Genomic DNA, 24,706 nt, shown 5'->3' on the forward strand with positions numbered 1-24,706 from the left:
TCCTTTTGGGCACCCCTGAGCCTTTCCCCTCCATGGCAGGAGCTCTGTCCTGCCTGCTGCAGAGGGATGCAGGGTGGGCATTAGGGAGGCACCAAACGCTCAGGAAGAGCCATGGAAATTACCTGCAGAGCCCAAAGCTTGTCCCCAAGAAAGCTGGGAGCTGTCCTGCATTGGGATTTGGGCATCTCATCCCTCCTGTAATCCTCCTGCTCCCACAGTTTGTTTTCCTGGCATTTTCAGCCATCTTATTCAGCACTGCTGATTTAGCAGTACCATTTTATCCTGCAGTTCTCTGCATAACAATCACCACGACAGCATCACAGAGACAACCAGTCCTACCATCATGCAAATGTCCTCCATGGGTACTGCAACAATTTGCATTGCATCTCAGGAGCTGTCTGCAATTCTTCTTGGAATTTCCCAGGTTAGCTCAACTACTCATAAATAGGTATTGCTTCAAGCACTGGGGGGAAGGAGGATGACAATCTCATCGTGAAAAACACCATGAAATCATCATTTCATTGTAATTGCATTTCGCTGGTCCCTTAATATCAAACATCATTTGGAGGTATTTTTAGAACAACGTGCGAAATGTTCATTACAATGCAAGCAGAGGGAAGGGACATGGGAAGCCTGCAGTGCAAATTGAGCAGCTGTCCTCAGCCAGGACAACAGCTTCTTCTCCAGCTGACTTCCAGAGGACACAGATCAATGCTGCCTCCTGACAGTTGGGACTGCACTTTTCCCAAGGAGACTGGAAGGGTTTATTGGGAACGCTGTTCCCTTCTAATGACCTGCGTGACACGAGGTGTGCCACTGTGAAAGACAAGTCAGATCGGTGGCAGAGCATTTTATTGTGCTCCATCAGCACCCAGGGGGGGCCAAGGTTAGTGAGATGCTGAGCACAACCATTGCAATGAGTTCATCCAGCCCTAAGACAAACAGTGCACGTGTCAAAAAGAGCCACCACCCCTCAGGAAGTGTCCCTCTTCCCTCAAGGCCTACTGAGGCACAGGAAGGTGACTAAATAAAGAGTGTGGATGGCAGGAGTGTGCTCGGGATGCTGAGGCAGCCAGGGGAATGGGGATGGAGGTCCCCTCATGTCAGAGCCCAAGACATCCCTCTGACTGTTCTAGGTGACTCGAGACCTTGGCACAGAGTCAAAACCACCTGTGCCTTAAATCAAGCCCATGGAAACAATTACCAACTTTATGTGAGTATTTAGAAGCCATGAGAGTTTAAGTAGAATGATAGTTAATTTGTCACAAGACAGAAAAGCAGAATTTTGGGTTTTTAGAATGGAGGTTCAGAAGCAAAGATGGAAGGATTGAAGCAGCCACCTGATACCGACACTTCGTAGATGTCGTATGATTATTCCTCTACATTTCTATCTACTGATGAGGATCTTACTCTTCTAGTATATTAATTACAATCGACTTCCAATCCTTAGAATCTGGTTTAGACCCAGAGAAGATTAATAAACATAATCCTATTCACGATGGCCCTGTCACTGACCCTAAGCATCCTCCTAACTGCACAAGGCACTGGGTGTGCCTTGTCCTTCTTCTTTCTTCTTCTTGGCCTCCATCTTCTAGGTGATGGTGGCATTTTTGGATTGGTTTAGAGTAGAAACTCGCTGTCTAACATAGGTGATAGGTATTGGGAAATTATTGTAAATAATTTAAATGTAGTTCTTAGTATAAAAAACTAACACCACGTCTGGGGCAGGCAGTGTGCCACAATCCAACCTGCTGGACAGACCTCAGCAGGTCAGAGAAAGAATTCTATAAGTAACAGAAAATAAACAATCTTGAAAACCCCAGCCAAAGAATCCTGACTCTTCCTTCAATCCCAGGACTGGGAAAAAGAGATTTTTTTCTAAAGCCTTGGGGTCATCTTGACCACAGAGACTCTGAGACCCCCACTCCAGTCCCAGGTGACAGATGGCTTCAGAGCAGAGTGCAGCAGACCCCAGGACGTGTGTGAGGCTGTGAAGGGGTCCCAGACTGTTCCACCCTCCTGCAGGAACCTGCTCCTTGCTGGTTCCAGCCCCACTGTGCTGGCTGCAGGTTGTGAGGATACCTGGACTAAAAACAGTGGCGCATGGAATTAGTGCTGAGGGATGAGACAGCACCCCCAAAGGCACTGAGTAAACTGAGGGCCCTTGAGCTCCAGAAGGAAGTTGAGGCTGAACAAACAGTGATCTCTGAGAAAACAAGGGTATCCAGGATAAAAAAGTGGAGATTGGACAGAAGACCAAGGGGAGTTTGGAAAGACAAGTAAGGGGAGATCCTGGAATACTGAGATGCATGGATATAAATGACTAGGACAGCCTGAGTGCGAGATCAAGCAGGGTAAAAGCCCAAAACTTGTTGGATCTTGGACAAACTCTATCACCCAATCCCAGCATGGGCTGTCATTCCCTGCCTCACCTGGGACAGCTGGTGGGAATTGTCATATGAGACTTTAGCTGGGGGATGAAGAAGGAGGGATCCCAAATCCCAAATCCTGTTTAAAATGCTGCATCTCACCCTAAACAGCAGCCCAAAGTCTGCACAGATTTATGCTGTGGAACACAATCCAAACCAGAGCACAGAAGATAACTTATCAGACTAAGACAGTTCTTGTCTAAGTAAAAATCTCCTCAGCTGGAGCATGTGTATGAGGAGTGTCATTTTCTCCAAATGCCCAGCTAATTTCCAGAGGTCAGGAGCTGGAAGGTCAGTGAACTGGACAGGCCAGGACTACAGAAATAGCTCTTTGCCCAACATCCCACAGATAAGCATCTTCCCTATCCTGTTTCCTCATTCTGTGCGACAGATTTTTCAGCAAGATCCAAATCAGATTGGACTAAATCTCATTTTATTTTTAATTCATTTCATATGGTTTTATTTTTAACTCACTTTAATTGAAATGCAGCGAATGAAATTATCAATTGAAATTACTTCATCAGCTGTGAGTCTTCATTCTTTAATATATAAAATAAGCTCTTAGTAAATCTGAATCACTGATTTTCCTGTTTCATCCTCAAACCCTGGGATGCTGATGCAATGCATTGGGCATCCAATACTGCAAATTCCACGCTCTCAACCATAAACGTATTCAGGATATTGACCAATTTTTTGGCATTTTTTAATAACACAGCACTTCAATTCTGGCCTAAATCTTGAAACTGCAGTTCCAGCTCTAATCCTCTCCTTCCAAGGGATTTCTTTTGATGCAATAGCCAAGTGTTTTATTAATGGCATGGATGGAGGAACAGAGCACCCTACTCAAGGGCACAGAGTGGGCAAATGGGGAGGGGTGGCCGTGCCACCAGATGGATGAGCTGCCTCTCAGAGGCCAAGAGGAATCCCAGCACGGCCAACAAAGGGAAAGGCAAGGTTGTGCCCCTGAGGCAGGGCAGGCTGGGGGCCAGCTGGCTGGCAAGCAGCTCTGAAGAAAGGCCTTGGGGTTCCTGTTGGACCCGAGGCTGAGCAGGAGCCAGCAGAGTGTCCTCACAGCACAGGGCTGCCTCCCTTCCCACCAGCATCCTGGGGCATCCCAGTGCTCCCACCTGGGCTGGATTCCCTGGAGAGAGCCCTCCAAAGGCCTGCAGAGGGGAGGAAAGGACTGGAGCACCTGACACGCAGGTAGGAGGGTCAGAAAACTGGGAATGCTCAGCCCAGAGAGCAGAAGGCTCGGGGGGAACCTTATCAATGAACAGCTGATGGGAGAAAGTGAGGAAGATGGAGCCAGACTCCTCTCAATGGTCTCTAAAAGGCCAGGAGAGCAAAGGTAGAAAATTCCATTTAAAGGTTAAAAAGCTGTGAGGGTAGCCAAACACTGGCACAGAGAAGTTGGGAAGTCTCCATCCTCGGGGATCCTGAAACCCTGACTGGACATTGCCCTGCTATAGGAGACTCCACCTGGGGCAGGAGGGGTTGGGTTGGACCGTCTCTGCTTGCCAAGCTCAACCACTCTGTGCCTCTGAAATCAGCTTTCTGCAGCCATTTCACCTTCACCGTGTGGGCAAAGGAGACTAAAGGTAAAAAATGCACAAACTCTGCCATAGCAATTCCAGTTTTACTGCTGGGCTTCTTCTAGCTTTTCCCATTAACTGTTTCTAGGATTCTCTGAGAGCCTGGTGCACAGCCCTCAGACGCTCTAACTGTGCCATGAATATTTTAAAAACGAGGGAAAACAAGTTACCAGCAGGATGAACTTGCTCATACGCGGCATGGTAGAAAGGAAGTATTTTGCAACTTGGTTACCATTTCCCAACTCTGCCAACTCTGGTACCTAAGCAGGAATTCCACATCCCTTCTGAAGCCCCATGCTTCACCCATCTGCAGCATTCAGAGGGAACACGTCCTGCCTTTCACAGAGCTGACAGCCTCTTAAATTTATTAAAATACGCCTCATTCCCAAACCTTCTCTTATATGTTGGTTCTTCAACTGCAAATCTCCAGGTTTAACGCAAAAGCCAAGGTTATTTATCAAAAATACAACAGTAAAACCATGCTTTTTAACCTAAAACTTGAACCAAAAATCCTAGAGCTCTTAAAATTGTACTGCATGGTTACATTTCCTACAAAAGGGCACCGAACTTCCCAATGAAGATCACAATAAAATGCTACTTGTCTTCTCTGTTGTTTCACAGGTGAAATTCAAGCCTATACATTTACATAACCTCCTCAATGCCCTTTATTTATTTCTGTTGGCACACCAAAAACCATCCAGCGTGCGGAGCACAACCTACCTAGAGAGAAAGACTCTTCTCTTATGCAACTGCTCCACTAAGGCTCGGTTACCTCGGAGCGCCGGGGAGGGAGGGCTGGATCCCGGCGAGCATCCGAGCATCCCTGCTGGGATCGCTCCAGGGCGGCGGGGCTGAGCCTGCCCGGACCGCAGGGGCTGCGGAGCGATCCCGGCACACACGGAGGGATGGAGCTCTGCCGGAGCGATCCCGGCACACACACACACACACAGAAGGATGATGCTCTGCTGAGCGATCCCGGCACACACGGAGGGATGGAGCTCTGCCGGAGCGATCCCGGCACACAGACACACACACAGAAGGATGCTGCTCTGCCGGAGCGATCCCGGCACACACGGAGGGACGGAGCTCTGCCGGAGCGATCCCGGCACACACACACACGGAGGGATGCTGCTGAGGCTCCATTCAGAGCGGAGTCATCGCTCCCTGCCTGCCTCAGCACAGGAATGATCCCACAGAGGGGCTGGCTGGAGCTTTAGCATCATGTTTTAATAGCTACATCAAACAAAAACACCTCTCCGATCCTTAGCTGTTGGGTTTCTTTAACCCCCTTTTTAACCCCTTTTTCAACCTCTTTTTTTTAACCCCTTTTTAAGTGAATGAAAAATAACTTAATATTGCCAGTTGAAAAAGGGGTTAAAATTAAGTAATCTAAAATTAATCAGAAATGTGTGGTTTTATTCGTGGTGCGGGGGAGACGCTCACATTTGATCAAATCATGTATAATAATCTGGACAGAATTAATCAGAGCGGTACTTGCTAAATTTCACATCCTTCATTGTGTCTCCTTGAAAACAGAATGGAAAAAAAAAAAAAAGCTGGCAAAAAGGCAGCTTGTTCTCCACTAGGTTTCCCAGTCAGGTTAATCAAATGAACCGCTTTCTTCCCTTCAGAAGATGATTTTAGGTGCAAGCTGTAAAAGTATTTCCATTTCTCAAGGGAGGTGGGGTCCCTTTGGAGAACCCCCACTGCTGGAGTCCTGCTGCAGTGCAATGGGCTCTTGGTGAGTGGGAGAGGGAGTTACAAGGTCAAGACTTCTACATTTATTCCAAAATGTAACAAGGAATTACTACCTACACAACTGGCATTTGACAATGTGAACTCCAGGATGAAAATGAAAAAAAAGATTTAAAAAAGCAAGAACACTTTTAACATTTTCATATGCTAGCAGGATGTAAGCTCACAGTTGCTGTATTCAGACAGGAAGATTTATAAATATATATTGAGTAGGATCCAAAAAATGTTGCATCCCTAATCCAACAGCACTGGGAAAGATAAGCTGTACATTTTAAATGCTGGGGGAAGACGAAAGGGGAAAAGAAAATCTTTCCAAGCTGTTTCCTGGATACATGGTATGAAATTTAAAAGGAAAAAAGCACTCACAAAAGTGACTTCACGGCAGCTCTTAGAAGAACAGTATGATACCTAGTTCATCATTACCATGTCCTCTGCAACCTGGAATCCTGCTGGGAAGCATGAAACTCTTCCAAGCTGTTCCAGTATACATGCATGCAACCTTTTTATATATGCAGAAAGCATGAGGGATATCACGCCGGTTTGGTTTGCAGCAGAGAAGAAAATTGACCTTTTCCATGAAAATGAATGTATATTTAGCATTGATGCGGGCCAAAATCAATTCTCTATAGAAATGAAGACAGGCACACAAAAAGGATGAAAAGGGGGGCAGGCAGAGAAAAATAAATAAATAAAAGGGAAAAACCTTCATGCTGCATTGCTCTACACAACTTAGCTACGAGCCTTATTTTATTGCCTTATTCACAAACTTGCTCATTTTACCAGCACTACAGGGAAAATGTGAACCACCTCTTCACAGGTAGCAATTTGGATTAAAATGAGAGGAGCACGAACAAAGTAGAAGCTGTCTGTGATCAAAGACCTGCTGGATACCTGAGTCAAACAGTTATTCCAGAGCAAGGTACAAGAGCCAGTCATGCATATGGATGACCTCTCACAAATTAAATGCTAATCAGGAATGCATCTCAGCAGTAAGAAAAAAACATGTGGACGATCTGTAATCCCTTCTCTAAGCAAATACTAACAAAACACCCCCGTTACCAATTTCATACCTCGGACATCTAACATCAGCCTCAGATCCCGATAAAAGCGCAGTTTTCCAATGCTGGACGTGCCAGCTCTCCTCCAGGCACCTCAACTCGTGTCACATCCCTGCAATCCTTCCCCAGCCCCACAACAGAGAGCAACCAGGGGCTCAAAGCCCAGAAACCCCGAGGAGCAGGGATGTGCAAGGTTTCTCCTGAATCAGAGCCCTTCCCTTGGAGCCCCTCCAGCACTCACCTTGCAGAAGGAGCAGGAGCAGCGGGCTAAGCATCCGCTGGTGGCTGCCTGGGAGCCCCGGGGCTGCCCACAGCCATGGCCCCGGCAGCCCTGGGGATGCTCAGGGAAGTGCCCCGGCTGGGATAGGACGAGCCCGAAGTGGGGACTGGGGAGGCTGGGGCAGAGCCCGGCTGCCGGCGGAGCGCAGGAGCTGCCAGCGCCGCAGGCGCGGATCGAACGCACAGAATTTCCCTTTACATAATCGGAAATGACTCCCGGAATCTCAGGGCTTCTCTTAAAGCCTTGGGTGCCTCGCCAACGGCCAAAAAAGCTTTTTTCCATGCAGCGTTCGTGGTGGGTTTAAACCTGATTCTTCTTTTGATTAAGTAGATAAAAAAATTAAATAAATAATGAAAGTCTATCTGTCAGAAGTCTTAATTAATATACCATACACCTCAGGAAAGCCTTTCCCCATCTTCCCACAGGAAGCACCATGCATGGTAAGAAGGAATTACAGAAAATTCCCACTTTCTTCCCCATTATTTTCTAGTCCATCTCAATACAAAGGCAATGCTTGGGGGTTTTAACCTGCTTGCCCTTTACTCTCAAACAAACGCACTAAAAACTATAAACAGCTCTATAAAGGAACCCAGCTGAAGATTACAGATTTTTCTAACATGAAATAGCTTTGCCTATCACAAGAGAACATTAAAGTTAGAAAAATACAACAGTCAAAGTGTACTGCTCACATTTTAGTGAAATGTGAGCTTCTGAAAGAAAAAAAAAAAAAGGGCACATCCGATTCTTACCAGCAATGATAAAAGCAAAATCCCATCCACGTGTTTTCCTCATCACTAAAGAACTGATTTAATCAAAATCAAGCCCATACGTTTCAAAAACAACAAGATCATGCTGAATTCTCAACCTACCGAAGCCCAGCAAACGCTTTCTGATGCAAGAGAGCCTTTTAGCTATGCAGTTTCTCTTTGACCTTACAGAATAATCTGCACGAGTCGCAGCATTACCTTTGCAGAGACTCCCAGGGCACGAACCAAAACCTAATGCATCACTCAGCCTCATTCCCCACACCATCTTCCCATCAGCTCGCGCCTTTCCCCGGCAGCAAAACGCCAAATAAACGAGCTCAGGAACGGAAAGGGGGAAATATATATATATTTTTTTATTATTATTATCATCATCATCATCACCACCACCACCATCGCTATTGCTCCCGTGCTGTGGATGTCGCTACTTACTCGGCTAAGACATGCTCTCCCCGGCGCAGCGGCGGCAGCCTGCTGGCGGCTAGCGGGCGGAGGGCTCGGGGCTCGGCATGGGCGCGGGCAGGCGCGCAGCGGCCGCGGAGCCGCTCTGCAGACCGTACCACCAGCGCCGAGGGGAGGCAGCGCCCGCGGCAGCATCCCCGCACCGCGCCGCGCCGCGCCGCTCCGCGGGGACACCGCCGCCGCCGCACCGCCACCGCGGCCGCGCGCGGGACCGGCCGAAACACACAGAATCATCATTTAGAAAATAATAATAATAAAAAAAATAATAATAATAATATGGACTGAACCACCATGTTTGTTGTTTGCGATTTTTTTTTTTTTTTTTTTTTTTTTAATGCTTCCCCCTGGGATAATGACAAAAACGGAAGATAGCAAGCGACCAGGAATATGCCACTTACTCAGAAACGGGAGAAACCTTCAAGGACAAGGGCTGTCAAGTCCTATCAGTGTCGCTGGAGGAGGAGAGGGGGGGGATGGAGGGCTGTGGAGCGCATCCCCGGCGCCCCCCGAGCAGGCGCAGGATGCGGCGGGGCTGAGCCCGCAGTGCCCGGCCAGGCTCGGGCTGTGCCCGCCGATGACAGCCCGGCACGGCGGCGTGGCCGAGCTGCAAATTACTTCGTAATCACCCTCTGCAAAGATCCGGCTCCTCGCTCGCCCTCCTCCTCCCCTGCTCTTTCTGTTTATGTAAGAACAATGGGGATTCTAAGGAAAATAGGAAAAAAAAAGGAAAAAAAAAAAAAAAAAGGAAAAAAAAAAAAAAGGGCAGACTTGCAGCGCTGTGGGGTTTGTGTTGTGTTTGTGTCCCTGCCGTGCCTGCCAGAAATCCAAACCCGGACAGAAGGAACAGTGAAATATCCCCGTTTAATCTGATCTGGTCACATCAGCATGTGCTGCAAAACCACACACACATGCCAGAGCAGCTCTCTGCCCTTCTCTTCCTCTTCCTCACAGCCCTGCACTTTGGGGAATTACTGCGTTTTATCTACAGCTTCTCACCGTCCATTCTGAGTTGTTATTATGTGTCTGCTATTTTGAATTATTAGCACATAGAGGATTTTGAAATGTAAAAGGCTTTTCCAATGGGATACCGTGTTAAGGCAGTGCTAAACAAACCCAAACACCAAAAATAAGACAGAGACATCAGTCCTTTGAAAAGCAGAACATTTTCTGTGTAATAGTTTATTTTTTTCAAAGGAAATTGTGATCAGTACATGTACCATGTCCAAACTACAACTTCCAATTCCCTACCTCAAACCATTCAATCCTGAGAGAGACTGAATGCAAGAAAATACCTCTCTCTTTTTTTTATTCTTTTTTTCTTTTTTTTTTCCCCCCTTTTTTTTTTTTGTGAAGAATGTGTAAAACAGCACAGATAAAAGTTGGGATGTGTTCTGTAGCATCCTAGGACAGCTCAAGCCTGTGCCTTGGCCAGGGTGGGCAGGAGCACCTCCCTGAGCAATAATAGGAGTAGCTGTGCTGATGCTCTGTCATCCTGCCTTACTCGCTGCTCAGAATATCAATTCAGCCAGTTAAACCAAAAGTCTGCACTGCACCAAAATGGAAGCTATTAAAAAAAAAAAAAAAAAAAAAAGTGCTGGGATCATTGATCAGGAGTTTTATCTATGCTGATCAATTTTTTCTTAACGAAGTAAAATGTAAATCAGGGCTAGGATCAATGCAGAATTTTCTCATGTGAGACTGCCTTTATCATTAGGAAGCTACAGGCAATTACATGCATGCCAGGACACCAGATGCAGTGACTTTGGGTTATATTAAGCAGAGAGACGTGTCCCCTTTTCAGAACAAGTTTTCAGTACAAACTGCAGCTGTGAGGAGTTTGCAGTGCAGCTCAAACTGAATCCCAGCTCTGAACAAAGCAGTGCTCCAGTTAAATGTCTTGTGCTGAGGTCCCAGACCTATAAATGTTGGTGACCTCTACTGCTCTGTCAGGAAAGCAGGAAGATACTAAGACATCTGCAATTATCTGGCTACTGACATTCTTTTTTATTTTTTTTTTTTTTGATAGAAATTTTGAAGATAATTTGAAAAGCAATAGAAGGTTGATTGACACAATACCAAAATATATTAAAGAAGACTTTTTTCTTACTCTGTCTTTCCTGAAGGAAGAGAGGACTGGCTTAAAGAAATTCAGCACAGCATAAAAAGCTTGTTCCACACATTTGGCTGTTGCCAGTTCAAGGAGGGCTGCTCCCAAAGCAGCCTGTGTCATACTACAGGAACTTCAGGCCACAGGCAGGACCATGAGGTCTATATCAGAAAAAACTCTATTCTTATTTTTAATTAACAGAATAGGCAAGGGAATAAGAGGAGGAGAAAAATTACTCAAAAAAAGGTGTTCAAAAGGGAAAGAAAACCTTAGTTTGAACATTTCATTATCTAGCAAATCCAAGGAACTTTGCACATGGACATTCCCAGTGCTCACTCACCGCAGGCCTCCAAAGCCCCAGAGCACGTGAGGAGATGGAAGATTTGGGGAGGTTTGTTTGGAGCCTGCTCACAGGGCTGTGTTGGTGCTACCTCCATCACAACTCTGCCATCCTGCAGCCAAGGCCAAGCTTTAATGCTGATCTCCATCCTGGAGGATGCAAATCCTGCAGTGTGAGCTGAGCTCCCCAGCCTTGGATCCAGGCACACGCTGGAGTTTGCATCAAGGAGCTCGGAATAAAGAGACAACCTCATGTTTGCCCTCATTTCAAGCTCCCAAGTGAAAACTCTTCAGAAATGGCCCAAAGCTGAGCCCCAGCACTGCTGAGACAGGGCCAGGAGTTCTCTGGTTCCAGGCTGACACCTGCTCCCTGCCCTCAGTTACAGGGCATACCTGCTACCCTCCAACCAGGTCTAAAAACAGCAATTCCCCCCCTGAAATGGGTCAGCCAGTAAACAGCACCTCTAGGAACACTCTGAGCTCGGATTTTAAAGGGTTGGGGGGTTTATTATTATTACTTTCTGGACACAATATGAAAATATTAACATTTTCCAGCCTGGCTTCCAGCACATGCAGCTCAAAATGGCTGCAACATTGGCTGATGCTTTTTTGAGATATTTCATCATCAAATTTAATAGCAAAGCCCTGCAAAGCAAGACACCATCCCAAATGAGGGTTTGTCAGCACATCTTCATGCCTATTAAAGCATCCAGCAGCATGTTATTTAGCTCTGACAGAAAAACAATTTACCACCTTAACTTGGGGGCAAGGAGCGGAAATGGAGCAGAAAAATGGAATGGAAAATAGAAAGATGCTCTTTGGGAGTAAGTTTAAAAAACACAACAACCCTTACGGGGTATAGAAGGAATGAGACTTTAGCTGTTGAGCTTGAGCTGCAACTTGAAAAAATTTTTTCCCCAGTAAAACTTCAACTGACAATTTATATTCAGAGGCAAAAGAGCCTACCTAATCTCTTTGGAGAAAATTTTCATTCTCTATGTGCTGGTGATAGACATCACAAGCGCATTTCAAGGTCTTTATGAGATAATTTATGACAGGAAACACAGGAACATAATTTTAATTCCTCTTTCAGGATCTTGGGGACCAAGACCTCCTTTCCAGTGAGGTTGTCCAGTCAGAGGAACAGCACTGAAAAGCAGGAGCAGATTTCTAATATTTTCTTAATCACAACCCAGATACTTAAACTAGAACAGCAGACTGGCAGCCTCTCATATTTTTAAACCTCATTTGCTACATTTTTTCAAAACAAGAATTAAATCTGTTTTCAGATTCGGTGTCTCTCCAGTTTGGGAACACAGAGCAGTAATATTTCTGCAAGGAAACAGCTTGTGCTCCCAAACTGTGCAAACATGTTGTTATCCTGGGAAGCAACACGACCTAATAAAAGGAGTGCAGGAGAGGGACCTCAGAACAGTCACATTCAAGGACTTGCCCTGCTGTTTCCTGACTGGGAGATGTTAGTAGGTCACTTGATCCCACTGTGCTTCAATTTCCCTAACTATAAAGTCAGTGTATTCCCGAGTTTAAATTACAGCTCTCTGGAGCTGGTTGCTTGGTTAACCCTTCCCTGCCCTTGGGGGAAGGTGTTGGGCACACCTGGCTGTGTTGGGGGAGGTTCTGGAGCTAATCCAGGCACAGGGTTTGGGTTGGGAGAGCCCCAGAGCTCCCACCCAAGCCCAGCCATTCGCTGTGAGATTTAAACTTCAGAAGCTCGCTGTTGCCTTGAACTCTTTATTTTATCTGCCACATTTATTTTCCTGTACAAATTGCCACTTGCTCTGGCTGATAAATTATTGCAGCTCACTTCCTTGACCAGCAGCCCAACTTTCTCAATATCTGAAAGGAAAACTACCAGCCAGCCAGAACTGCAGTTCCCCCCTCACCTTCAATCTCCACCAGCTGATATCTACAAATATCCCCATTTTTCTTCTTTCACCATCCAAAAGCCATGCCCACAAAAAGCAGGTGCCTGCAAGGCTGGGCTGCCATTGCTGTCCCCTCCTTGTCACAGGTTTCAAGCTCAGAAAACAACACCAGGCTCCCAGGATCACCCAAGCAGGAAGGGAAATCTTTAGGCTCTTGCAACAACAACAAAAAAAACCCCAAAAATCGAGGAAGAAGCATTAATTAGCCTGAGCTTCCCAGTAAAGCTTAAGTAAACCTGGCTCACTGCCACAGCCCAAGCACAGCAACGACAGAGAAACATCTTAGCAGCCTCCTCCAAAGGGATCTGCCCTGGCCAGAGTGAGGACCTGCAGCATCTGACACAGCTAAACCTGAACCCACTGCTCAAATCAGCTTCTCAACAGCCTAGGACAGGCCTAAGAATACAAAACCTGTCTTATACCAGCACTCAACCCTCTTTCTGCTTACAGACAGAATCTGCCCTCTCACATGCACATTTGTCAACACTCAGAACAAATCTTAGACCAACCAATAGAGTGGTCTGGCAAGAGCTTGGTGAGCCACCTTGTGAGGGTGCCACAGCTTCTGGGACTGTGGATAGGCAGCAAAGGAATCTCTCCTTCATTCTGTGGGCATTTAAACCCCATAAAATGCCAGTTCCCAAAACAGAACTTGTGCCAGCTGCCTTCCAGCATTAATCTGTTTACTTAACGTAATTCAGTGATACTGGCAGGGAGATTCCAGCCCTTTGTGGTTTCCACCACAGGAATTCCCTTCCTTGGGTTCTGGAAGGAAATTTTACTCTCCCCCTGCAGTTTCCTATCACTGGTCCTGATGGAGATTAGAAATGTAATCCAAAGTCAATTAAACTCAAATTATAGGATTGTACAATTTATAGGGGTCACACCAGCTCATATCAAACTGCAGATTTCAGACAACCTGACTCCGAAGAATGTTTGGAAATAGGGGTGAAAGTGCACAAGTAGATGGCTTACATGGACTCATCCCTCTCTTGCATCAAAACTATTCTCCCAGAAAAAACAGAGTTTGAAATCAGAATTTTGGTTCAGTACCTTCTTCTGATATCACTGATGTTAAATACCACCACAATGTTCTAAAAGTTGTTTTTCCTTCTTATTTGCTAAATTTCTGTACAGGAAATTCTCTTGCATTTGGAAAGAATATCCCCAGCAGATGGGTTTGCAGGAGCACCCTTTGCCATGAAATTGTGCATGAGTGTGCTATAGATGTGACCCTCAAGTGCCCCCTTCACACAGCCAGGTCACACCATGACCCTGCACTGCACCTTGGAGAAGAAACCCACCATTGTTCTACTGAAACTGCTCAACCCTCCCCAGCCATACTCCAGATTAGAGAGTAAGAAATTACAGCAGAGAATTCCATGACAAATATGGGCTGTTATTAATATTATTAAGGAAATGCATGTTCCTTTGAAAATTTAAAGCTTTCATTCTTCAATATATGAACTTTTCCTACATACCTGGATCTCCTGACAGGAAACCTCATTAACTGACACAGTAGCTCCCATTGTGGCATTTTTGTCAAATGGCTCAGAATGGGAGCCTGGACCAGCCTTATTTATTACTCTAATAAAGGCAAATTATTAACACAAAGGGAAAGAATGGTGGGACAAGGTTCAATCACTCTCAACAACTCGAACAGGAGAACAGAATTTGAACAAACCATGAAAAAAAAGGACTTTTGATATCTCAGCAAACAATCCAACTCCCATCCACATTTCCTAGCAATTAATCACCTGCAGGGATTGCCTCCTGGTTGAGGAAAGGGTTTTCCCAATCTAATGAGATAAAAGGCTATGTTTAGCTTAGTGGGCAAAGCAATCTGACCCATTAAGCTTTGCTAAGCCCTGGGTATCTGTGCCCTGCTGATCATCCTGCCTGAGGAACGTGCACACACAGGCACCCACAGGGGGCCAGAGCCACTCCTGGGAATGTCAGGGCCACCCCAGAGCCACCTCCTCCAGAGGGTGTCCCCACAGCCCAGAGCCCCATCCTGGGAATGTCAGGGCCACCCCAAGGCCACTTCCAGAGGGTCTTCCCACAGCCCCATCCTGGGAATGTCAGGGCCACCCCAGAGCCACCTCCTCCAGAGGGTGAACTCAGAGTCCAGAGCCACCTCCTCCAAAGGATGTCCCCACAGCCCAGAGTCCATCCTGGGAGTCTCAGGGCCATCCCAGAGCCACCTCCTCCAAAGGAGGTCCCCACAGCCCAGAATCCATCCTGGTAGTCTCAGGGCCATCCCAGAGCCATCTCCTCCAAAGGATGTCCCCACAGCCCAGAGCCCATCCTGGGACTCTCAGGGCCATCCCAGAGCCATGAGGGTGTCCCCAGAGCCCAGGGCCTCATCCTGGAAATCTCAGGGCCATCCCAGAGCCATCTCCTCCAGAAGGTGTCCATCCACACAGCCCATCCTGGGAATGTCAGGGCCACCTCTTCCAGAGGGTGTCCAGGCCCCATCCTGGGAATGTCAGGGCCACCTCTTTCAGAGGATGTCCAGGCCCCATCTGGGAGTCTCAGGGCCACTCTAGAGCCATCTCCTCCAGAGGGTGTCCCCAGAGCCCAGCACCAGGGCCTCTCCTCACTGCAGGCCCCAAAGCCATGCAGATCTTGGTGCTCCTCTGGGTGAAGGAGGAGCTGGAGCTCACCCACCCGCCCACCCATCACAGAAATCACTGAGAACCCCCAATGTCCTTCCCTGTGCCACACCGTCCAGCCTAGCCAAAGCTTTGTTTTCACTCTGTGCTGCTGATGTCACCGAGGCTGGCAGTGCCACCCCAGTGGCTGTGGGAACCCAGCCTGGTCCCAGGGCCTTGGGAGGGTTCACTGGTGCTGGCTGGAACGTTCTGGTACAGCCCAAAGTGTTTCACACCAAAGTGCTGCCCCTTCCCTGCATGGCAGCGTTTGACAGAATGGCTCTCCACTCCAGCCAAAACAAACAAAAAATGTGTGAGCTTCAGTAAGTCAGTTCTTTCCATGCCACTGCAACAGCTGGGAAAAACTCTCACAAAAGCCAATGCAAGGCTTCAAGCAAGCATAGAGTCAAACCTGATCTGAAATTATCACAATGGATGTTTGTAGCTTTTCGGTATAAATATTCTTTTGTAAAGACTCAGAATTTGTATTCACAACTACATCTAGATTTGAAATAAATGTTCAAAGTCTTCAGCAAAGAATGAGCTTTACAATAAGAAAGCTTCAAGAATTATTGCTATAGAAAACTTACTCAGAGGTGTAAGGTATAATTTGCACAAAAATACTTATTCATATTATTCAATATTAAACTAAATACAAGACCCAAATGTTATTGCAATAAATATAGTCGGTATAGGAAATAAAAATACACTCTAAATGAAAATTAGGTGGGTGTCAGGCTTGGCTTCCAGATTGAGCCATGTCCTGAAGATCCATGAGCTGTTCCTTAACCCCAGATGCAGCACTATGAAGCAATAGTTATGAAAATTTTGCCAAAATATCAGAACTTTTTGAAGCAACTGAGCTTAGGGCTTGCCAAAACATTATTGTAGAGTGCAAGAGTCTGTCCAGCACAGAATAGTGAACATGTGAACAAAAATGTTATTGGAGAAAAAAATCCCACCAATATTTAGTCTAGAATAATCAACCATCCCAACGAAATTGGCTCATTTTATGGTATTTCCCTTAGCTAAATAACCCTTCAAACTCTCCATTATTTTAAAATTATCCTTCTGCAACAACACAGATTCCTCACTGAGAGGAAAGATTCCATTCCTTCAGGAAGCGTTTAAAAAAAAGGAAAAAACCCAAACAAACAGAATCAGAAAACCACACCAAAACAACACAAAAGAACCCCCCACAAAACTCATTTAGTTTGGTCAGAAAGGAGTCAAGAAAGGATTTAGGGGCAAACAAGGCACAGTAATACCTCTCCTACCCCCCATAAAGGAGCCAGGAAATGCAAGAAACAAAAGACCAAGCAGAAGGAACCAGAACCAGTCATTGTAGACTTTGTAGAATCCCAGAATATCCTGAGAGGGACCCTCAAGGTGCACTGAACCCAACTCCTGGCCATGGTTGGGTCACAGCCAGGTTTAACCTAGCAGAGAGCACAGCCTGGGAGGTTTGAATGATCTCCTAATTACATCCTGAGTGATTTATTGACTGCATTTTCACCTCCCTTTCTTCAGAGCCAGAATTGTTCTTTTCTGCACCAGCAACGATTGGTTTTAGGCGCTGAGAACAGGATGCAGCATTGTGCAGAGGAAATAGAAGTCTGGTTATTTATTTCACTGGGGGTCATTTGTCAGCTCCCATCCCAAGCCCAGTCAAATTCCCCTCCACAGGGACCACCAGGAAGTGCTCCAGGACCAGCAGGCAAATTCCAGAGCCCAGAACTCAAGGTCTCATCCAGAACTTCTCCATCTGGATGACCAACATCATCATCATCTCCCTTTCCCAGGGCTAACTCACAGACATTATCTCTTAGCAAGGTTTTTGCTCCAAATAAATCTTTTGGATGTCTTAATGTCCGGTAATAAACCAGCAGATTATGGTGATAAAATCCCAACAGCCTCCTCCTGTTGGAGGCAGGCAGAAACCACCCCTCCTCCTCCTCACCTTACCAACCACACACATCCTGATCTCCATAAACAGAATTAATGGGTGAAAATAATTAAGGGGGGGGAAAAAGTAATTTACTGGTGAATAAATACAAAAGCCTTGCTGGGAGGTTGAGAAAATAAATCTGCAAAGCTCACTTAAATCACTCCAAAAAAGGGAAGATAAGAGGGAGAGTTTGAAGCACTTGTAAACCAGTAAAAAGCCAGGACAGCATCTTTTTTTTCCTCCTCTTTAAAGTGTTACAAGGTGGTTTATGCATGGGCTGATAATTTAATACCATTAAGAATTCATCTGCCATTACAGCACAGTAATTTTGAAAGTGTCCAGCACCATCAGATAAGCACAAATTCTACTTCAATCCACATTTCTTCTTGGAATTCCCATATTTGGAAGGATTCCTTAATTTCTTTATACAAATAGCCTTTTTTTCTCTAACACAGCACTGTCCTACAAAGATCAACTTCATAGCTCTGTTACATATCTTGGAGTTTTGCTCTCTAAATCAGACATTCCAGCTGTATATAAAATTATACAGCTTTTATTTTCAAAAGCCCAAGGAAAAAGATAATCAGTAATGCATATACTTGTGTACATATGTAATATATACAGGGAAATTCCTAACCTTGAAGGGAACCATATTTCTTGAACACTGATGTCAGTGCTCAGAGATGTTTCTTGACCTTGAGGATAAAAATAAATTGTGCAGCCCTGCATCGTGTCCTCGGCTTAGTTCACTAAAGACATCTAAATGTTCCGTGCTCACATACCATAAAACAGTTAAACACAGATATTCCATATTAATTATATTTAATACTCCTAACTTCGATTTGCGGAGAGGAAAATTGGGTTTCCCAGGAGCTGCTGCAGCTTCCAAACATCCTCTAATTCACCAGCAGCAGAGATGCTCACACTGTTATATTTAGATAAAGTAGTGATGAGAACCCTCAGCACATTATCTGCAAAATTAAATCCCACTGAGGTTTTTTTCCCTCTTGCCATTTCATTAATTCCAGCTCAGGAGCAACAATGGAAGATCATAATATGTGGAAGAGATAAAATAATAAAATATATAATGAAATATCATTCGGAATTCTACGTTTCCTGCTTTTAAAATAATGGGATTTTTGGTAATTTCTGTGACTGGGAAAGAAGACTCACAGAGAAGCTTCCTGAAGCTGCTGAGATGATGTCTGCTAGCACTGATCTTCAAGTAATTAATTCTCTAACGAAACATCTGAAGGCCAAGCTCAAGTATCCTTTAAAAATGCAATGGTTTCTCAAGGAAACATTTCAGAGAAGCTGACAGCCTTTGATTTCCCACTTTACAGAAATCCTGGGCTCCCCCTTCAGGAATGATGCCCTGGTGCCCCCAGCACTGGCACAGCCCAGGTGCCACCCGAGGTGTCCCCTGCTGGTGCTGCCTGGGGACCGTGGAGCTGTGCCAGAGCTGCCCAGATGTTCCTCCCCAGGCTCCTGATCCCACCCAGGGCTCTCAGCAGGGCCAGGGACAGCACCCTCAGCTCCCAGAGGGAACTTCACTCACTGGGAAGGAAACTGAGTGTGCATCCCCTGGCCTGGCTGGGAAAACACTCACAGGGACTGGACACAGCCACAGCTCAACTGGCAATTAATACATTAATTAACAGAGGTACAGAGCCCTCCAGGTGTCCAAAGAAGTTGGTCCCAAGAGAAAAAGGTATCCCTTGGTTGACACAAAGACCCTTTCACAGCTAAACAAGTTCATACAAAATCCCAAAACAGCAATCCCACAGCACATCTTTGGCCAACCCCTCACTGATGTCACCTGAAGTTGTGCCACTTACACCAGCAGAGCCCTCCCCAGAGCCCAGGAGAGCTTCATTCCAACAAAAAAACCCTATAGTTTGTTAGCAGGGGAATTAAAAAGAACCATTTTCTTTGTCTATCCTCAAAAATAGTTGGGAAAGCATCTTTGGGATGCCTCTTCTTCCTCCCTGCAGGATGACAAAAAAAACCTGATGAAACAGAACTTTATTTTACATCATTTGCTTCCTCTCAGCCTCAACTAAGTTAAATATAATCGCACAGAAATTAAGTCAATCACATTATTAAGAAAAGAAGAAGTTAATTTCTCTTAGGGGATAAAATTTTGATGGGTGTAAAAAGAGGTACTTCTAAACCAGCTGAGGAGAGAAACTCAGTGCATGCCCTGGAAGGAAGGATGGCCAGGTTTTATGAAGGACCACCTAAAATTCTTCAATACAGAACCCAATGGAAAAGCATGAATTATACAAATCAAATATGACAGCATTTGAGAGTCTACACCAGGATATTTAATTTATACAAGTTTTGGATCCTGTGTTTCCTGGAAGGCAAAAACAATAATAAATGCTGAAATCACTGTCTGTAAAGAGCAAGATTACCTCACTTGTAAGAAAATCTGGCTTCTTTTCTCCTGGTTTATGAGAAAACCTAAACACATGGTTTATTTGGGCACCATGAATAGGGAAAGTGATTGCACTGGTGTTCCAGCAGTGAAAGACTCTGGGTGTGTTTGCAGAATCAGCACGAGAGCAGCAAGGCAGGGATTTCAATCTCTAGGAAGGGAATGTTTAACCAGTGCAAGGCAATAAACATTATTCTGGCACATTATTCTATCCCTCACAGAACCAATCCAAGTAATTATTTTAAAACACCATTTCTGACTTGTGCATCCAATGAGAGCAACTAAAAATTTTGTTGTTGGACAGCAAAACCAGCATCCAGTTAAGCTAAAGTAATACAGTATTACAAAGATTTAGTGATAACCTTAAAGAACTCTGGAATTTTAGGGTTTTTTTTAAGAGCTTGAAACCTCAAGATTGAAAGCAACCTTAGAAATTTAATTTTCAAACCAATAGCCCATCTTTTATAAATATGGCACCCAATGAAATCAGGCATCAATTTTAGTTTATACTGAGCAAATGGTGTGATACTGAGCACTGCCCTGGAGATGCTGTAACAGTGAGATCCAGATCCTTTATCCCTTCCTCTCTCACCCCAAACTTCAGCTGTAAATAACTGATCCCACATTTACAGGCTCCAATGTGATCCCTGTGGAGATCTCTCTCAGATCTCCTACACATGCCTTACATAAAGCCTTGTCTCTCCATCACCACACAATCAGCTCAAGCCCCACCAGACTCCAGAGATGTATATTTAGCTGGAAGAGAATGAGAGCTAGCACAGCTTATGCTCAGTTATATCATCCTGGAAAATCCTGGAGTGAGGAGCTGAGCGATTTCCCTGTGCTGAGCTCCACGCTGCCCCAGTTCTGTGATCAGTTCTCAAGGCACACATTCAAAAACCAAATATGTGACACTCAAAAGCCAAATTTTAGACATTCAAAAGCCAAATTTGAGACCTCCACAGGCTTCTCCTCCCCTCTGGTAGCAGTGCCTGGCACCAAGGTCTGGGCCAGCACCTCCAAATTCCCAGCTCAGCTCCACTCCTGCTGCTCCAAGATATTTTCTGGGAATGCCACCTGGAATGTAGTGCTTCCTCTCACCCAACTGAGCCATTAACTGAGGCTCTCCTGAGCTCTCAGCTTGCAGAACAACTGGGAATTCCTCCAGGAGGAGGGGTTCTCCCCTCTGCCCAGCAGCTGGGATGGGGGGACAGGGGCTGCTGGTTCTGCAGGGTCCCCCCACTTGGGTTCCACAGACACTCTGTGGCTGCAGCAAACTCAGCCAAACCCACAAACAAGCTGTGATGACAGAAGAGATTTCAAATAGAGGGTGACCATGCTGCAAGAGGATTAGCTCAGGGCTAGGAAGATCCAGGCTTAATTTCAACATCCATCTCAAATTCTCCCCGTAACCTTGACCAAGTGATTTAATTTCACCGTGTCCGCTTCCTAAATATATCCAGGATAGATCACCTCCCAAATGTGCAGTGAGGACAAACAGAAGATTGCTAAATACTCTGATAAACTCTCAGTATTGAGGGCCTTCCACGGGCAGATAAAATCTACTGGGCAAACACAAAGTAAATACTAAGTAGCCAGATCGCTGGGGAATTTATTGCACTCTATTACATTGCAGCAGAAATTCAGAGGAGTAAATTCAATATTCCATGTTTTACTGAACATAACACAGAGCTGAGGAGGACTACGGACTTTTTCCTGTGAGTTCTTAAAAATCTTGAATACTTTCTCTTATTTTCATGGACTTAAGATCTTCAAAAATGTTCAGGGGACCTTTCTCCCAGTTTTTAACCTACATATATTCTGGTCAAATCTCAGAACACTGATTTATCAAGCATAAAAGTCAACACAAGACAGCTCTGAAGAAATCCCAACCCCAGCTCTTCTGGGGAACCAGCTCCTGTTTTTCTGGCTTACTTTCCACGCCTCATATTCTTTCCTCCTTGCATTAAAATTACACCTGTTAATTTAATTGTACTTCCAGATCTCTTCAGATATAAGACTGAATTCCTCCTTCCTCAGCTTTTAACTGGGATATCTTCTAAAAAACCCAAACCAAACAACAAAAACTCGACAGTCTTCAGAACACACATATCATTTTTGTGACATGTGGATGCAAAACTTCTGTATTCACACCTGGAGCGGCTCCTCAAAGCCCCCCACACAGAATGATTTAGGTTGGAAAAGACCTTCTGAATGCCACAAACCCCTCCAGTATTTAGGGTGTTTTTGCTAATAGTGCTTCTTTCTGTCTTCTCTGAGCTCCTAGTAATGAGCACACTCTGAAGAGTTTGTTTTATCCATGTTGAAATGTTTGAAATCCGTTTGAAATCTGCTTGAAATCTGAAAAACAGCAGCAATGCTGCCAGCCCTGCTTTCTGCAGGAAGAACTTCCAAACTTCCTTTCCTTATCCATGAATACTGATAGAACGACCTCTCCCTCTGCACCTCCAGAACCTTTCACTGTTTGCTCCACAAATCCCAAATCCCAGAGCAACTCCTGCATCCCTGCCCAAGGGCTCCCTGGCCCAGCTGGAGGAGCTGCCCATGGTCAAGAACTTGTGGCCCCCCTACCAGCAAGGTCCAGCAGGATAAAGGGGGAAAACAGGGATCCTGCTGAGGAACAGCATCAAAGCAGGCAGAGCCACCAGGCACCAACTCACACTAGCACTGCCACAGCTGGAAAACCTCTGCTCCAAAAACATGAAATCCTCCATAAAAAGTGAGCGGGACAAATCTATTAAACATTCTGACATGGAAACTCCGTGGAAAAGGCTGAAATGCCGTTGCCCAGACTGCTGGTGTCACTGTATTTCTCCACAGAATTTGAATTTGCAGGCTAAGGAACACAGCCTTTAATTTATTAGGATGAATTATCCAAACATAACATCTCACAATCCTGGCTGCAAGAGCCTGCTTAAAGCAGAAACAGACAAAAGCAGAGAATCTCAATCCCAGACAAAGGATTAAGGAATGCTAAAGTGTCCAAGAAGCAGCTGGACACGGAACTCAGGCCATGGTCTGGCTGACAAGGGGATGCTCAAGGTTTGGACTCCGTGATCTTGGAGCTCTTTTCCAACCTTAATGATCCTGTGATTCTAAGCAGGAAGCAGAAACAAGGTGAAAGCTTTCAGAGCTGTGTCAGTGCAGACTCCAGCAGGAAGATCCAGGCTGAATGCTTAGAAAAAATAAGAGATTGGAAAGAAAATGCTCCTCCTCCTCCTGCTCCCTGCACTTTCCCAATGTGGCAGCATGTCCTATTTCCCAAAAGTTCACTCTATTGTCTCTCTTTCACCTCTGTAAACAGAGTTGAAATCAAAGAACGCTGCTATTCTTCCTGTTCTACAAAAGCAGGCATTACTGTTACAGGTGTGTTCTGCTTGGAATGGTTTTATTCACTTTTTTCCAGTTTCTTTCTCATTCTGGGTATCCTCACTGCAAGCACAGGGAGTGTCCAAGGGAATATCAACTGTGGAACAAGAAAATTGAATTTTTCCTCCTTTTTTCTCTCATGCTTAACCTGCACTTGTCTCAGCTCTACCTAAACCTCAGCCCTACCCAAAGCTCATCCCTACCCATTGTTTAGCCCTACCCAAAGCTGCCAGAGCTCCTGACGTCAGGTGGAATTAGGTCAGCACCAAGGCTCTGCTGAGGAGGAATCACATCCTGGATCTCATTTCTCTCCTTGAAACACCAACCAAATCAGGGCATTATTTTCCAGCTCCCATCCTGGATGGCTGCCGTAATTTGGATTTTCTTCTCCTTAGCTGAGCAAGCATGAGGGAGGAGGAGGAGGAGGAGGAGGAGGAGGAAAAGGTACTTAATCTCTTTAGAAAGCAGCACTTGACACCCAGTGTGTAGGTGATAATGAGCATTTCTAGGGAGCTGACATAATACCCAGCATTTACAGGAGGGAAACTTTGCTGTGAGAGGAGCCAAGGTCCTCTGAAGAGATTAATTCATGATTTCTCTTCTCTCACACTGTAAAAAAAAACCCAACACGATTAACTCTAAAGCAATTCTACAGTTGTTCCAAAATGCACAAGAGGTGATAGTGGTATCACAGCTCTCTTGGATGCCTGGAAAAGAAGGTACAGTTCACCTTAATTAATACTCCAGAAAAAAATGAAAATACCACCTATTAGATTAAAGCCAGAAGGAAAAAATGGAAAAGAAAAGAATGGAAGAGAGAAGAGAAGAGAAGAGAAGAGAAGAGAAGAGAAGAGAAGAGAAGAGAAGAGAAGAGAAGAGAAGAGAAGAGAAGAGAAGAGAAGAGAAGAGAAGAGAAGAGAAGAGAAGAGAAGAGAAGAGAAGAGAAGAGAAGAGAAGAGAAGAGAAGAGAAAGAAGAAGACGAGAAGCCCAACTAAATTAAGTGTAGCAAGTAGCAAATAAATAGGAAGCAAATTTAAAATTAATCACAAGGTGAACATTCCCCAGCTCCCCACACATCTCTCTCTGGCAATTAAGCTACAACTGTCCTTACAGAGGGAAAGAAAGATGCAATAGCTTTATTTACATATAAACAATTATTCAGCTGTAAAGAGAACTCACACACACAGGAGTTAATGGAGAAATCATCAACACAGCTATCGACTACACTTAGATCTCCTCTTCAGGTGCCAGGTAGCAATTCCAGACCCCTTCACCTTGGGAATTCTTAAATATTCCCCTCTTTATCTGGACTAACCTGTGCCACTCCTATTTCAAAAACACTAAATACTGCCTCAGGTTGGGGTTTGGGGATATTAGCCTCTATCAAAGCATATTTGCACAAAGTGTGTCTGAGCCACAGAACAAAACTAAAAATTAACCAGGCACATGTAACTTTATAGAGCCTGCCATAAAATGCCACCAAAGGCCCGGAGATACTGCCTGAACCATGGCCTCTTTGGAAATCCACAAATGTTTGCTGG

The 24,706-nt window shown here is 45.2% G+C and overlaps 1 protein-coding gene across 14 annotated transcripts in view; it reads right to left on the reverse strand.

Moving 5' to 3' along the window:
• Nucleotides 1-24,706, reverse strand: part of ATP2B2 (ATPase plasma membrane Ca2+ transporting 2) — a 407,966-nt gene that overhangs the window by 229,998 nt on the left and 153,262 nt on the right. The window contains exon 1 of one of the 14 annotated variants that reach the window (XM_063164419.1): nucleotides 8,739-8,885. The exons of 9 other annotated variants lie outside the window; for them this stretch is intronic. The gene's annotated coding sequence lies outside the window, so the exon portion shown is untranslated. Of the gene's footprint in view, nucleotides 1-7,075; nucleotides 7,266-7,983; nucleotides 8,004-8,079; nucleotides 8,168-8,310; nucleotides 8,397-8,738; nucleotides 8,886-24,706 lie in introns of those variants that run through there. 4 more of the 14 variants (XM_063164420.1, XM_063164422.1, XM_063164423.1 and 1 more) reach the window with 4 other exon arrangements.

This window comes from Melospiza melodia, chromosome 10, assembly GCF_035770615.1.
Source record: "Melospiza melodia melodia isolate bMelMel2 chromosome 10, bMelMel2.pri, whole genome shotgun sequence".
NCBI lineage: Eukaryota > Metazoa > Chordata > Aves > Passeriformes > Passerellidae > Melospiza > Melospiza melodia.